This window comes from Tachypleus tridentatus, chromosome 4 (genome assembly GCF_004210375.1).
Source record: "Tachypleus tridentatus isolate NWPU-2018 chromosome 4, ASM421037v1, whole genome shotgun sequence".
Lineage (NCBI taxonomy): Eukaryota > Metazoa > Arthropoda > Merostomata > Xiphosura > Limulidae > Tachypleus > Tachypleus tridentatus.
In genome coordinates, this window is record NC_134828.1 from 70800118 (window position 1) to 70817414 (window position 17297).

At 36.5% G+C, this 17297-nt stretch overlaps 3 non-coding genes across 3 annotated transcripts; all 3 read right to left on the minus strand.

The window, feature by feature from the left end:
• Nucleotides 1-4826: 4826 nt before the first annotated feature.
• Nucleotides 4827-4906, minus strand: TRNAL-UAG (transfer RNA leucine (anticodon UAG)). Its single transcript has one exon. It is a non-coding gene; the product is annotated as a tRNA-Leu (tRNA).
• A 6008-nt stretch (nucleotides 4907-10914) lies between these two features.
• On the minus strand, nucleotides 10915-10994 carry TRNAL-UAG (transfer RNA leucine (anticodon UAG)). The gene has a single exon. It is a non-coding gene; the product is annotated as a tRNA-Leu (tRNA).
• A 5998-nt stretch (nucleotides 10995-16992) lies between these two features.
• TRNAL-UAG (transfer RNA leucine (anticodon UAG)) lies at nucleotides 16993-17072 on the minus strand. Its single transcript has one exon. It is a non-coding gene; the product is annotated as a tRNA-Leu (tRNA).
• Between the last annotated feature and the right edge of the window lie 225 nt (nucleotides 17073-17297).

Consider the following 17297-nt stretch of genomic DNA (forward strand, 5'->3'; position numbering starts at 1 on the left):
ACCGTCGATCGCCGGGAAGAAACATCGTCCACCACCCGATGGGTAGCTGCAGCCTCCCCTGGAAGGGGAACCTCCGAATCAACGCGTGGACAAACAGAATTGGTGTCAACATCATGAGGCAATCATAATAGAAGATTCTTTTAGATCAAACATAAATGACACCATTTTTTGTAATATACACTTTAACAACCGGCAACCATTCCAATTCTAGCCATATATTGTTCACCCACTAAAGATATCGACATTAACTTCCTTAAAAAATGTGTTAATCGTAAACCCAAACCAATTATTATTGGAGATTTTAATTCACCGCACACAGAATTAAGGGGTAATAGAGACACACGCAGAGGATCATGCATAAAAAAATTTATCTCTAGCAATAAAATGCACTTATTGTATTAATTGTGTATTAATGACAATACACCTACACACTTCTCAGCCGCTAACGGCTCATACGATGTACTCGATTTCATCATTGCACCCAAGGACTTGGTTAACAGAATATCTAACTTTAAAGTGCATGATGAAATCACCAGTGACCACATCCCCATGTCATGTATGATTCACCCGCGCCACCCTGCTGTGGCGTACGTGACTCCTTCCGCATACACCTACACTGAAACAGACTGGCTCACTTTTAATGCCTCTCTGGACTCATACCTACCCCATCCAATCGAACATGTAAATAACAAAACAGAACTAGACAACTATGTTGATCAAATTACAGAAGCCATAAAGAAAGCCATAAAAAACACAATTCCTAAATCAAAAAGAAAACAATCGCTTATTCAATGGACTCTAACACCAGAAATTCACGCACTAATAATCAAACGCAGACAATTAAGACGAACACATTATATCACACGCGATCCACACATTAAAACAGAAATCAATAGAACAAATACAAAAATTAAACAACAAATCAAAAATGTCAGAGAAAACAATTGGCATAACTTCTGCAAAAACTTAGAAAAAACCAAGAACAATCCAAAAGAATTCTGGAAAAAATTCAAGAGTATTGCTTCAGACAAAAGCACAAATCACATGCTACAACACATCACACACAACAATAAAATCGCAAGGACGGACGAAGAGAAAGCTGACTTATTAGCTGACTATTACAAATCCACTTTTAGCGATTTAAACTCAGTAGATTTCGACACACAACACCAACACCATGTCAACAACTACATAAATGCAAACCAAGCTTCATTCTCACCAGGATTTCCCGGAGAGACACTAGAAGCATACTGAAATTCAATCAATAGAAAAATAACCATATCCGAACTAAAGATTAATATCAAAAACTTGAAGAACACTTCTCCCGGACATGACCAAATACCAAATATTATTCTCAAAAAAAGTTCCACTCTCCTACTACAACACCTCACAAACATCATGAACATTTCACTAGCGACCGGGTATTACCCTGACACGTGGATGGAAAAAAGCCATCATAACAACGATCCCCAAGAAACAAACTAACAGAACAAATCCAGATAATTTACGCCCCATCAGTCTGTTAAGCTGCCTTGGCAAACTGATGGAGAGAATTATCTCCAACCGTGTCCTCCATTTTTGCGAATCGAACAACATCCTTCCAGGATCTCAAAATGCCTCCAGAAAAAATAGACAAACAACAGATCACCTCACACGACTCACCGAATCAATCTACAAAGCTTACAACAACAATCAAGTAACCATCGGGGTATTCCTAGATGTCAAAAAAGCATTCGACAGCGTTTGGCACAACGCCATCAGATACAAACTAAATCACCTACAAATAAATCCTACGATAGTCAAATGGATTTCAAATTTTTTAACCAATAGAACAGCACAAGTAAAAGTCAATAAAACCATATCCAAATTATTTAATATAACGGCAGGATTGCCCCAAGGATCAGTCCTCTCTCCACTTCTATACATAATTTTCGTCAGTGACATACCTTTTCCAAATCTAACATACACACACAATTCACAATACGCAGACGACATCGCAATCTGGAGCACCTCCAGAAACCCAGCAATGGCCATGTCTCGCGTACAAGAATCACTAAACAACGTCTCAACATGGAGCAACAAGTGGAGGGTCGTGTTAAATCCGACAAAAACACAAGCAATCACCTTCTATAGAAAACTAAAGAATCAAAGAAAAAACCTAGAAAAAATAAAACTATCACTTGGAAACAGAACCATTAACATGAGCAAAAACATCACATTCCTTGGAATCACTTTCGACACAAAACTAACATGGAAAAAACACATAAACAATATACACTCATCAATCAGAAAAAGGATTTCATATCTAAAGACTATAACTGGTAAACAATCGAAATGCGCACCGAACACCATTATACAAATATACAAGGCTTACATCCGTCCACTAATAGAGTACGGATGTCAAGTAACATACAATATGTCAAACAACACACTCCAAAAAATCTAAGTGCAACAAAACAAAATATTAAAATCCGCATTCAGTTTACCATCTTTTACGCCAACAAATTATCTACACCAAATTAGTAATTTACCAACTATAAGAGACAAAATAACATAACTTTCTCTCAAATATTATCTAAAAGCAGAAAATAGAAACAAACTAACGGCATCACTACACAAATTATCAAGTGCACCAACGAAATACATATCACCTTACATCATATTTCAAGAATCACAATCCACTCAACAAAGAATCTAAATAAATAAAATCTATGTTATTAACATGAATTCCTTTTTTTCAGGTACAGGGCACACGACAGGCAAAACTTTCGGCGCCTGTCGTGTGAAAGTGGGTTTTCTCGGGGCACTCCCGTTTCCCCCCACATCAAATTCTTCAGCCATTGGATTTCTAGATCCCAGCCTAGGCAACCTTTTTGCCAGACCCAGAATCGGGCTGTTTGGTTTGATCTGAATTTGAATGAATTACATTCATGTTCACATCTCCCCAACTTTTTCATTTCGCGACAGGTCCCGGCCTTTCTTTCCACTGCTGCCGTTGCCTCCACCCAAAAGAACATTTAGTGAGACATTCTCCACCCAAAAAGTCAAGAATAATAACGATAATTAATTTATTAAAATAATAATAATAAAAAAAACCACCACTTAATTTTAATAACAATCCACGAAAGGGGACGAAGAGGAACTACAAAGTTCCTGAACACCCCAGTTGGAGAGAGAACTCTTCTGATTTCTCTCTCTCTAAACTGAACCCCTGCCACGTTAGTTTAGTTTAGTTAGTTTATCATGAGGCACTGCACGAGAGGGAGCAGCCGTGACTACTTCAGCGGCGTCACGAGAAGTAGTAGGCGTGGCCACTTCAGCGTCGTTACTAGAGGAAGTTCGAGGAACAACAAGCTTGCGACAACGTTTACGGACGTGTCCCTGCATATGACAATGTCGGCATATAAACAGGGAGCAATCGCGATATAGATGAATAACAGAACTTTCTCTTAAATATTATCTAAAAGCAGAAAATAGAAACAAACTAACGGCATCACTACACAAATTATCAAGTGCACCAACGAAATACATATCACCTTACAACATATTTCAAGAATCACAATCTACTCAACAAAGAATCTAAATAAATAAAATATATGTTATTAACATGAATTCCTTTTTTTCAGGTACAGGGCACACGACAGGCAAAACTTTCGGCGCCTGTCGTGTGAAAGTGGGTTTTCTCGGGGCACTCCCGTTTCCCCCCCCACATCAAATTCTTCAGGCATTGGATTTCTAGATCCCAGCCTGGGCAACCTTTTTGCCAGAGCAAGAATCGGGCTATTTGGTTTGATCTGAATTTGAATGAATTACATTCATGTTCACATCTCTCCAACTTTTTCATTCCGGGACAGGTCCCGGCCTTTCTTTCCACTGCTGCCTTTGCCTCCACCCAAAAGAACATTTAGTGAGACATTCTCCACCCAAAAAGTCAAGAATAATAACGATAATTAATTTATTAAAATAATAATAAAAAAAAACCACCACTTAATTTTAATAACAATCCACGAAAGGGGACGAAGAGGAACTACAAAGTTCCTGAACACCCCAGTTGGAGAGAGAACTCTTCTGATTTCTCTCTCTCTAAACTGAACCCCTGCCACGTTAGTTTAGTTTAGCTATATAGATGATCCGCCCCCAAACATAAATTACACACTTTTGACTAGCGATCATGCTTCACTTTTAACATTACCGCCTTGCCCAAAGGATCAAAAACTTTCACAACGCACGGCAAAGAGATACACTTCTAACTAAAAGACACACGAACATGGCGTATACCTAAATATATGCCATGGTCCCTCTTCCACACAATGGGGCTTTTCACTTCACAATCAAAATCTTTAAGTTTATTTAGTATAATATCATCGTCTATATATTCTGGGACGTCCATAAATGACACAGTAACATTACGTTTAGTGACACCATTAGCCGAACAGTGCACACCATTTACAATTAGACCAGCATCTATAGCCAGGTCCACATCGGCGGAAAGAACAAAAGTTACCTCATATCCACCCGGGCGAGGAACTACAGCAGTGACCGAAGCAGCACCAAACGTAGAAATAACCGAATGGATAACGTCCCCATGGCTTGAAGTTGTCGTTTCCACAAAAACTGTACTACGCATAACTTCCATGACCTTCTTGGTTGATGAAGACATCGTCAAACAACTTGAAAAAATAAAAAATCTAGCAAAAAAAAAAGAACTACACGCTCACTAGGCTTAGCTGTTAATTTACACTAAGGCAATCAGAAATAGAAAAACACGTCTGCACTCGATGACGAGAACCGGCGCTTTCCAAAATATTTCTTCCATAAAGAAAGAATGGCAGCGGTGGGATTCGAACCCACGCCCTTTCGGACTGGTGCCTAAAACCAGCGCCTTAGACCGCTCGGCCACGCTACCGTGTATTTTGTTTACTCCACATTTGAAAAAAGAGTTATTCTCAAATTCAAACTAACGTTACGGGGGTTTAGTTTAGAGAGAGAGAAATCAGAAGAATTGTGCTTCCTCTTCATCCTTTTTCGTGGAAGTTTATTGAACTTAGCTGGGTTATTTTTAACTCTATTTTGGGTGAAGGAGTGAAGTTGGTCATAATTAATATTATTCATGAACGAGGCAAAGTTTTCTGGGGAAAACAGCCAGATCCCGTCCCGAAAGTTAGATGTCATAGTAAATTTGAACATAAACGACCCAATTCAGAGCATGGCAATAAAGTTGCCTAGGCTGGGATCTGAAGATCCAATGCCTGAGATTTTGCTGTGGGGGGAAACGGGAGTGCCCCGAAAAAAACCCACATTCACAGGACAAGCGCCGAAAGTTTTACCTATCCTGTGCCCGAGACCTGAAAAAGAAAATACATAATGTTTTCGTGAGTTTTGCCCTTTTAGTACTTTGTTGTGTTGTTTGTGACTCCCGAAATATGTTATATGGTGAAATAAATTTGGTTGGTGCACTAGTTAATTTATAGAGTTAGTTTGTTTCTGTGTTCTGCTTTTAAATAGTATTTGTGTGCTATTTCTATTTGTCTCTTATTTAGTGTTGGTAAGTTGCTGATTTGATGTATATAATTTACTGGAGTGTATGATGGTAGACTGAATGCAGATCTTAGTACAGTATTTTGTTTTGTTGAGCTTGGATTTTCTGAAGTGTGTTATTTGACATATTATATGTGACTTGACATCCATACTCTATTAGTGGACGGATGTAAGCCTTGTATATTTGGATAATGGTTTTTGGTGAGCATTTTCAGTGTTTGCTGGTTAGAGTCATTAAGTGTGAAATGCGTTTTCTAATTGATGAGTGTATGTTGTTAACATGTTTTTTCCATGTTAGTTTGTGTCAAAAGTGATGCCAAAAAATGTGATGTTTTTGCTCATGTTAATGGGCGTATTTCCGAGTAATAATTTTACTTTTTCTAGATTTTTTTCTTTGTTTTTTCAGTTTCCTGTAGAAGGTGATTGCTTGTGTTTTGGTTGGATTTAAAACAACTCTCCACTTGTTACTCCAGGTCGAGACGTTGTTCAGTGATTCTTGAACGCGAGACATGGCCATTACTGGGTTTCTGGAGGTGCTCCAGATAGCGATGTCGTCTGCGTATTGTGAATTATGCGTGTATGTTAAATTGGGGAAATGTATGTCGTTGACGAAAATAATATATAGTAGTGGAGAAAGGACTGTTCCTTGGGGCACTCCTGCAGTTATGTTCAATGATTTAGATATAGTTTTATTGACTTTTACTTGCGCTGTTCTATCTCTCAGGAAGTTTGATATCCATTTAACTATAGTGGGGTTTATATTTAGATGAGTTAGTTTGCATTTGATGGCATTGTGTCATACGCTGTCAAATGCTTTTTGACGTCTAGGAATACACCAACGGTTACTTGGTTGTTGTTAAAAGTTTTGTAGACTGATTCGTTGAGTCGTGTGAGGTGATCTGTTGTTTGCCTGTTTTTTCTGGAGGCATTCTGGGATTCTGGAAAGATATTATTTCTTTCACAAAAGTGAAGAAGACGGTTGGAGATAACCCTCTCCATCAGTTTGTCAAGGCAGCTTAACAGACTGATGAGACGGAAATTATCTGAATTTGTCCTGTTGGTTTGTTTCTTTGGAATCGTTGTTATGATGGCTATTTTCCAAGTGTCGGGGTAATATCCTGTTGTTAGTGAAATATTCATGATGTTTGTGAGGTGTTGAAATATGAGAGTATAGCTTTTTTTCAGAATAATGTTTGGTATTTGGTCGTGTCCGGGGGAAGTGTTTTTCAAGTTTTTAATATTAATTTTTAGTTCAGTGATGGTAATTTTCCTGTTGATTGAACTTGAGTATGTCTCCAATGTCTCGCCAGGTAATTGTGGTGAGAATGAAGCTTAATTTCTATTTATGAAGTTGTTGACATGATGTTGGTGTTGTGTGTCAAAGTCGACTGAATTTAGGTTGCAAAAGGAGGATTCGAAGTAGTCGTCTAATAGGTAGGCTTTCTCTACGTCCGTCCTTGCGATTATATTGTTGTGTGTGATATGTTGTAGCAGGTTGTTTGTGTTTTTGTCTAAAGAAATACTGTTGAATTTTTTCCAAAATTTTTTTGGATTGTTTTTTATTTTTTCTAAGTTTTTACAAAAGTTTTGCCAATTAGTGTCTTTTGCTATTTTAATTTATTGTTTAATTTTTGCATTTGTTATGTTAATCTGTGTTTTGATAGATGGATCACGTGTTATAAAGTGTATTCGTCTTAATTGCCTGCGTTTGATTATAAGTGCGTGAATTTCCGGTGTTAAAGTCCATTGATTATGTGAATGCTTTCTCCTTGTTTTAGGGATTGTGTTTTTTATGGCTTTATGTATGGCTTCTGTAACTTGATTTACATAGTTGTCTAGTTCTGTTTTGTTGTTAGCATGTTTAATTGGGTGGGGTAGATATGAATCTAGTGAAGCGTTGAAAGTGAGCCAATCTGTTTTGGTGTCAGTGTATGCTGAGGAAGTCACGTACGCCACGGCAGGGTGGCGCGGGTGAATCATACAGGAAATGGAGAAGTGGTCACTCGTGATTTCGTCATGCACTCTGAAGTTAGAGATTCTATTTACTGTGTCCTTGGAGGCTATGATGTAATCAAGTACGTCATATGAGCCGTTGGCGGCTGAAAAGTGTGTAGGTGTGCGGTCGTTTATCAGGTGCTTTTTCTTAATAGAAAGAATTTTTTTTATACACAACCCTCTCCTTGTGTTTCTATTTCCCCATAGTTCTGTGTGTGGAGAATTGAAATCCCCAATGATGATTAGTTTAGGTTTACGGTTAACACATTTCTGTAGGAAGTTAATGTCGATATCTTTAGTGGGTGAACAATATATGGCTAGAATTGGAATGGTTAGCCGGTTGTTAAAGTGTATATTACAAAAAATGGTTTCATTTATGTTTGATCTAAAAGAATCTTCTATTGAGAGTTGTATACATTTAAAAACCTTTATATGTATATATATTTATATCTCAATGTTCACTTAATTTCCACATTCAAGATACTGTATTCTGTGGCAAAACTCACTAGTAATAACGTATAAAAGAAAGCACTGATTTTATGTGTTAAATGACAAAGACGTATTGAAAGGGATTAATCCTTTTCTTAACTTATGGATACTGATGTCTCGAATCATTTCTTTATGATTATGGTTCTTACCCTTTCTGTCGTAACGCTGCTGACACGATCACAGTTTTTCGTACCACTATGTTCGGACACCCTACAAAATCATTCAGGTTGTCTCCCACAACAAAATGTTTCAAGCCGTATTTTACACGTCATCCTTCTTTACACAAAACAGTGTTACATCGTGGAGATTGCGACATGAAAACAAAAGATCAATTCATCACAACACTGGAGCTGACAGTTCGTACGTCTTCACATGTGTGTTTTCTTATAGCAAAGCCACATCAGACTATCTGATGACCGTACGTCTTTAAGAGAACAAGTTGGCATTGCAAACTTCTTAATCTATCCGTAGAATCGACCTTTCACGAAACATAGCTTCAGAAAGTGTGTTCCAGGTGTAGAAGAAATACGAGAAGGCAGTTAGAGCCACATTCTGCACACCAAAAGTTTATTTTTTGTGTCCAGATTCTAAATGGAAGTATAACGATCAGTGATAAACATTATCCAGTGTTTACCAGATTTACTGCAGGGAAACCACGTTCTTTTTCATACTCTCAAGGTTTTCTATAGAATCTCAACTAAAGATTTACGGAGAAAAGTGTATTTAACTAAAACATTTAATCTACTTTCATCAATATAGCAGTCGATAAGGTTTGTTTTTTTTAATTGATGGAACAGATGTATATATCTTTAGATTTTATCGTGCTAGTTATCCGAAAGCAGAATAAAAAGAACACGTCTTGATTGGCAGTTAAGCGGGAGATAAAAAAACCCTTAAATATTATTCAAAAAAAAAAACAGAAACAATACGGTAACACTTCATCTTGACTAAAGAAATATATGAAGGCAGTCAACACATGCAGTGATAGACTTTCAGTGTCCGTACGGAGGCTGAGGATGATAAATGCCTATTTGGATCTGGAATTAATTTGAAAAATATTTCATATATTCGAAAATATCCTCTATTACTTCTGTTCCATAATTGCAACTAAATATTTTTCAAACCTACAGGATGCAAATACCGCAGATTTGCACCCCGACATCTCTTTGTATTTCAGATGAATATTATAAAGAGTGTGAGCACGAGATATGGTTTCCCAGGAAAGTCGTTAATTTGTTTATATCATATTTCCATTCTCAGTTTCATAAAGATTTAACGAAAAATCCTCTGATAGTATGTACTTAAAAGAACAATGTTTAACACGTAACTTGTCATAAATTCGTTAGAGACGTCCACAGTGCTCAAGATCTTCTGTCGGATATCGCGAATTATAATGTTCGGGCAGCCTATTTTAATTTTTAGCGATATACCGTTTGACGTAAATTGCAAATTCACTATCGTAATCCATTTCTTAATAAAGTGACTTTGCTTTCTTTAATTCCACAAATAGTTTGTTTGCTGATTCTTTGTGATAAAGTTTCAAAATCACTGGCGTTAACCGCAATGCATACTTCACAAAATAAATACTATCAAGAGTATTTACGTTCTTAGTGTAAGGTGTGAATAGAAATGTGTGTTTATTTAAAATACGTCACCTCTGGCATTATATAAAGATGAACGTTCCTATTTCTTTAAATTATTAATGCCGAGGTTCAATGTTAAAAGAATTTTAAATTTTTCGTATTTCACTTATTTTTTAGACCGCAAGTTGAACCCACAAATCGTCAAAGAAGGGTTTGTTTTAGTAGACGAGCATATTTTCCAAGAGATACAAGTTTTAAAAGTAAAATAGAAAATACCATAAAACTTTATATGCTCACTTTCTTTAGAGATTCAATTCTTTTCTATCAATGTTACATACGAGTAGGGGTTATTTTATATAAGACACCGACGTTTAGGCGTTCCTACTTTAGAAATGCTGACCAGAGAAAGTAAATTCAGCAAGCGCCATCTAAACTACTGCTTTTAATAAAACAGTGCAATCGACTGTTCTTTGTATAATACACTCACAGTTGATAATTTGAATTCAATCTTTACCCTTACGAACTACTGCTATTTTAGGCTATATCATTTTTCAGATGAACCTAATTTTGTCAATTTTCCTCCACCTTATATCATGGATTGTTTTCCATGCCTCTAATACAGAAGCTGCTTGGCTTATTCCAGTTGTTTTAGACACATTTCACTATATTCCCCTTCACATGACATTGTTTCATCCTTTTGTCTCTCTTTTGGGCCTTTGATCTTGCTAGCCTCGCCTTATGCAAGCTTTATTTGTTTTCTCGTCTTATCTTACCATCAAGCAGATTTTTCTTCTGGATTTCCTGCCATTTGCATTTCTGTCAATCCTGTCTTTTACCTAATTATTTAGCATTTTTTCACCCTATTAATTCTCTTACAGTCAATGTTTACCTTTCAACTCCTTTCTTTGATGTACCTTTTTCCCTCGGTATCTGGGCGTTTGCCATTGTCAGTTCTAGCGGCTTTTCAATCCGCGTTTTCCTGTTTCCAATGAAACATCATTGCTCAATACTCAGTGTATAAATAATGACACGTTAATCAATAATAATTGAACAAAACGTAGGGTGTTGTAAATAACGAATATTTTGTCAAACTGTGTTGACGCAAAGATTAGTTGTGAATTATATGTGTCGCAACTTTCTGCGATTAGCTGATATTTACCTAAACCATCATGAATGTAGTAATTGTTTCCTGTTTAATTGGCGAGAAACGCTCTTCGCTTGTTGTAATAGGCCCACCAAAAATATCCTCCTTCGAAATATATTACCCACATTTCTTGTTCATCTAACAAGTGGCATAATAAAGAAAAAATGGCAGCGGTGGGATTCGAACCCACGCCCTTTCGGACTGGTGCCTAAAACCAGCGCCTTAGACCGCTCGGCCACGCTACCGTGTGTTTTGTTTTTCCACATTTGAAAAAGAATTCTTCTCAAACTCAAACTAACGTGACAGGGGTTTAGTTTAGAGAGAGAGAAATCAGAAGAATTGTGCTTCCTCTTCATCCTTTTCCTGGAAGTTTATTGAATTTAGCTGGGGTTTTTTTAACTCTATTTTGGATGAAGGAGTGAAGTTGTTCATAATTAATATTATTCATGAACGAGGCAAAGGTAGCACCGGAGAAAACAGCCAGATCCCGTTCCGAAAGTTAGATGTCATAGTAAATTTGAACATAAACGACCCAATTCAGGGCATGGCAATAAAGTTGCCTAGGCTGGGATCTGAAGATCCAATGCCTGAGTTTTTCCTGTGGGGAAACGGAGTGCCCCGATAAAACCCTCTTTCACAGGACAGGCGCCGAAAGTTTTACATATCCTGTGCCCGAGACCTGAAAACGAAAATTTATAATGTTTTCGTGAGTTTTGCCCTTTAAGTACTTTGTTGTGTTGTTTGTGACTCCCGAAATATGTTGTATGGTGAAATAAATTTGGTTGGTGCACTAGTTAATTTATAGAGTTAGTTTGTTTCTGTGTTCTGCTTTTAAATAGTATTTGTGTGCTATTTCTATTTGTCTCTTTTTTAGTGTTGGTAAGTTGCTGATTTGATGTATATAATTTACTGGAGTGTATGATGTTAGAGTGAATGCAGATCTTAGTACAGTATTTTGTTTGGTTGAGCTTGGATTTTCTGAAGTGTGTTATTTGACATATTATATGTGACTTGACATCCATACTCTATTAGTGGACGGATGTAAGCCTTGTATATTTGGATAATGGTTTTTGGTGAGCATTTTCAGTGTTTGCTGGTTAGAGTCATTAAGTGTGAAATGCGTTTTCTAATTGATGAGTGTATGTTGTTAACATGTTTTTTCCATGTTAGTTTGTGTCAAAAGTGATGCCAAGGAATGTGATGTTTTTGCTCATGTTAATGGGCGTATTTCCGAGTGATAATTTTACTTTTTCTAGATTTTTTTCTTTGTTTTTTCAGTTTCCTGTAGAAGGTGATTGCTTGTGTTTTGGTTGGATTTAAAACAACTCTCCACTTGTTACTCCAGGTCGAGACGTTGTTCAGTGATTCTTGAACGCGAGACATGGCCATTACTGGGTTTCTGGAGGTGCTCCAGATAGCGATGTCGTCTGCGTATTGTGAATTATGCGTGTATGTTAAATTGGGGAAATGTATGTCGTTGACGAAAATAATATATAGTAGTGGAGAAAGGACTGTTCCTTGGGGCACTCCTGCAGTTATGTTCAATGATTTAGATATAGTTTTATTGACTTTTACTTGCGCTGTTCTATCTCTCAGGAAGTTTGATATCCATTTAACTATACTGGGGTTTATATTTAGATGAGTTAGTTTGCATTTGATGGCATTGTGTCATACGCTGTCAAATGCTTTTTTGACGTCTAGGAATACACCAACGGTTACTTGGTTGTTGTTAAAAGTTTTGTAGACTGATTCGTTGAGTCGTGTGAGGTGATCTGTTGTTTGCCTGTTTTTTCTGGAGGCATTCTGGGATTCTGGAAGGATATTATTTCTTTCACAAAAGTGAAGAAGACGGTTGGAGATAACCCTCTCCATCAGTTTGTCAAGGCAGCTTAACAGACTGATGAGACGGAAATTATCTGAATTTGTCCTGTTGGTTTGTTTCTTTGGAATCGTGGTTATGATGGCTATTTTCCAAGTGTCGGGGTAATATCCTGTTGTTAGTGAAATATTCATGATGTTTGTGAGGTGTTGAAATATGAGAGTATAGCTTTTTTTCAGAATAATGTTTGGTATTTGGTCGTGTCCGGGGGAAGTGTTTTTCAAGTTTTTAATATTAATTTTTAGTTCAGTGATGGTAATTTTCCTGTTGATTGAACTTGAGTATGTCTCCAATGTCTCGCCAGGTAATTGTGGTGAGAATGAAGCTTAATTTCTATTTATGAAGTTGTTGACATGATGTTGGTGTTGTGTGTCAAAGTCGACTGAATTTAGGTTGCAAAAGGAGGATTCGAAGTAGTCGTCTAATAGGTAGGCTTTCTCTACGTCCGTCCTTGCGATTATATTGTTGTGTGTGATATGTTGTAGCAGGTTGTTTGTGTTTTTGTCTAAAGAAATACTGTTGAATTTTTTCCAAAATTTTTTTGGATTGTTTTTTATTTTTTCTAAGTTTTTACAAAAGTTTTGCCAATTAGTGTCTTTTGCTATTTTAATTTATTGTTTAATTTTTGCATTTGTTATGTTAATCTGTGTTTTGATAGATGGATCACGTGTTATAAAGTGTATTCGTCTTAATTGCCTGCGTTTGATTATAAGTGCGTGAATTTCCGGTGTTAAAGTCCATTGATTATGTGAATGCTTTCTCCTTGTTTTAGGGATTGTGTTTTTTATGGCTTTATGTATGGCTTCTGTAACTTGATTTACATAGTTGTCTAGTTCTGTTTTGTTGTTAGCATGTTTAATTGGGTGGGGTAGATATGAATCTAGTGAAGCGTTGAAAGTGAGCCAATCTGTTTTGGTGTCAGTGTATGCTGAGGAAGTCACGTACGCCACGGCAGGGTGGCGCGGGTGAATCATACAGGAAATGGAGAAGTGGTCACTCGTGATTTCGTCATGCACTCTGAAGTTAGAGATTCTATTTACTGTGTCCTTGGAGGCTATGATGTAATCAAGTACGTCATATGAGCCGTTGGCGGCTGAAAAGTGTGTAGGTGTGCGGTCGTTTATCAGGTGCTTTTTCTTAATAGAAAGAATTTTTTTATACACAACCCTCTCCTTGTGTTTCTATTTCCCCATAGTTCTGTGTGTGGAGAATTGAAATCCCCAATGATGATTAGTTTAGGTTTACGGTTAACACATTTCTGTAGGAAGTTAATGTCGATATCTTTAGTGGGTGAACAATATATGGCTAGAATTGGAATGGTTAGCCGGTTGTTAAAGTGTATATTACAAAAAATGGTTTCATTTATGTTTGATCTAAAAGAATCTTCTATTGAGAGTTGTATACATTTAAAAACCTTTATATGTATATATATTTATATCTCAATGTTCACTTAATTTCCACATTCAAGATACTGTATTCTGTGGCAAAACTCACTAGTAATAACGTATAAAAAAAGCACTGATTTTATGTGTTAAATGACAAAGACGTATTGAAAGGGATTAATCCTTTTCTTAACTTATGGATACTGATGTCTCGAATCATTTCTTTATGATTATGGTTCTTACCCTTTCTGTCGTAACGCTGCTGACACGATCACAGTTTTTCGTACCACTATGTTCGGACACCCTACAAAATCATTCAGGTTGTCTCCCACAACAAAATGTTTCAAGCCGTATTTTACACGTCATCCTTCTTTACACAAAACAGTGTTACATCGTGGAGATTGCGACATGAAAACAAAAAGATCAATTCATCACAACACTGGAGCTGACAGTTCGTACGTCTTCACATGTGTGTTTTCTTATAGCAAAGCCACATCAGACTATCTGATGACCGTACGTCTTTAAGAGAACAAGTTGGCATTGCAAACTTCTTAATCTATCCGTAGAATCGACCTTTCACGAAACATAGCTTCAGAAAGTGTGTTCCAGGTGTAGAAGAAATACGAGAAGGCAGTTAGAGCCACATTCTGCACACCACAAGTTTATTTTTTGTGTCCAGATTCTAAATGGAAGTATAACGATCAGTGATAAACATTATCCAGTGTTTACCAGATTTACTGCAGGAAACCACGTTCTTTTCATACTCTCAAGGTTTTCTATAGAATCTCAACTAAAGATTTACGGAGAAAAGTGTATTTAACTAAAACATTTAATCTACTTACATCAATATAGCAGTCGATAAGGTTTGTTTTTTTAATTGATGGAACAGATGTATATATCTTTAGATTTTATCGTGCTAGTTATCCGAAAGCAGAATAAAAAAGAACACGTCTTGATTGGCAGTTAAGCGGGAGATAAAAAACCCTTAAATATTATTCAAAAAAAAAACAGAAACAATACGGTAACACTTCATCTTGACTAAAGAAATATATGAAGGCAGTCAACACATGCAGTGATAGACTTTCAGTGTCCGTAAGGAGGCTGAGGATGATAAATGCCTATTTGGATCTGGAATTAATTTGAAAAATATTTCATATATTCGAAAATATCCTCTATTACTTCTGTTCCATAATTGCAACTAAATATTTTTCAAACCTACAGGATGCAAATACCGCAGATTTGCACCCCGACATCTCTTTGTATTTCAGATGAATATTATAAAGAGTGTGAGCACGAGATATGGTTTCCCAGGAAAGTCGTTAATTTGTTTATATCATATTTCCATTCTCAGTTTCATAAAGATTTAACGAAAAATCCTCTGATAGTATGTACTTAAAAGAACAATGTTTAACACGTAACTTGTCATAAATTCGTTAGAGACGTCCACAGTGCTCAAGATCTTCTGTCGGATATCGCGAATTATAATGTTCGGGCAGCCTATTTTAATTTTTAGCGATATACCGTTTGACGTAAATTGCAAATTCACTATCGTAATCCATTTCTTAATAAAGTGACTTTGCTTTCTTTAATTCCACAAATAGTTTGTTTGCTGATTCTTTGTGATAAAGTTTCAAAATCACTGGCGTTAACCGCAATGCATACTTCACAAAATAAATACTATCAAGAGTATTTACGTTCTTAGTGTAAGGTGTGAATAGAAATGTGTGTTTATTTAAAATACGTCACCTCTGGCATTATATAAAGATGAACGTTCCTATTTCTTTAAATTATTAATGCCGAGGTTCAATGTTAAAAGAATTTTAAATTTTTCGTATTTCACTTATTTTTTGACCGCAAGTTGAACCCACAAATCGTCAAAGAAGGGTTTGTTTTAGTAGACGAGCATATTTTCCAAGAGATACAAGTTTTAAAAGTAAAATAGAAAATACCATAAAACTTTATATGCTCACTTTCTTTAGAGATTCAATTCTTTTCTATCAATGTTACATACGAGTAGGGGTTATTTTATATAAGACACCGACGTTTAGGCGTTCCTACTTTAGAAATGCTGACCAGAGAAAGTAAATTCAGCAAGCGCCATCTAAACTACTGCTTTTAATAAAACAGTGCAATCGACTGTTCTTTGTATAATACACTCACAGTTGATAATTTGAATTCAATCTTTACCCTTACGAACTACTGCTATTTTAGGCTATATCATTTTTCAGATGAACCTAATTTTGTCAATTTTCCTCCACCTTATATCATGGATTGTTTTCCATGCCTCTAATACAGAAGCTGCTTGGCTTATTCCAGTTGTTTTAGACACATTTCACTATATTCCCCTTCACATGACATTGTTTCATCCTTTTGTCTCTCTTTTGGGCCTTTGATCTTGCTAGCCTCGCCTTATTCAAGCTTTATTTGTTTTCTCGTCTTATCTTACCATCAAGCAGATTTTTCTTCTGGATTTCCTGCCATTTGCATTTCTGTCAATCCTGTCTTTTACCTAATTATTTAGCATTTTTTCACCCTATTAATTCTCTTACAGTCAATGTTTACCTTTCAACTCCTTTCTTTGATGTACCTTTTTCCCTCGGTATCTGGGCGTTTGCCATTGTCAGTTCTAGCGGCTTTTCAATCCGCGTTTTCCTGTTTCCAATGAAACATCATTGCTCAATACTCAGTGTATAAATAATGACACGTTAATCAATAATAATTGAACAAAACGTAGGGTGTTGTAAATAACGAATATTTTGTCAAACTGTGTTGACGCAAAGATTAGTTGTGAATTATATGTGTCGCAACTTTCTGCGATTAGCTGATATTTACCTAAACCATCATGAATGTAGTAATTGTTTCCTGTTTAATTGGCGAGAAACGCTCTTCGCTTGTTGTAATAGGCCCACCAAAAATATCCTCCTTCGAAATATATTACCCACATTTCTTGTTCATCTAACAAGTGGCATAATAAAGTAAAAATGGCAGCGGTGGGATTCGAACCCACGCCCTTTCGGACTGGTGCCTAAAACCAGCGCCTTAGACCGCTCGGCCACGCTACCGTGTGTTTTGTTTTTTCCACATTTGAAAAAAGAATTCTTCTCAAACTCAAACTAACGTGACAGGGGTTTAGTTTAGAGAGAGAGAAATCAGAAGAATTGTGCTTCCTCTTCATCCTTTTTCCTGGAAGTTTATTGAATTTAGCTGGGGTTTTTTTAACTCTATTTTGGATGAAGGAGTGAAGTTGTTCATAATTAATATTATTCATGAACGAGGCAAAGGTAGCA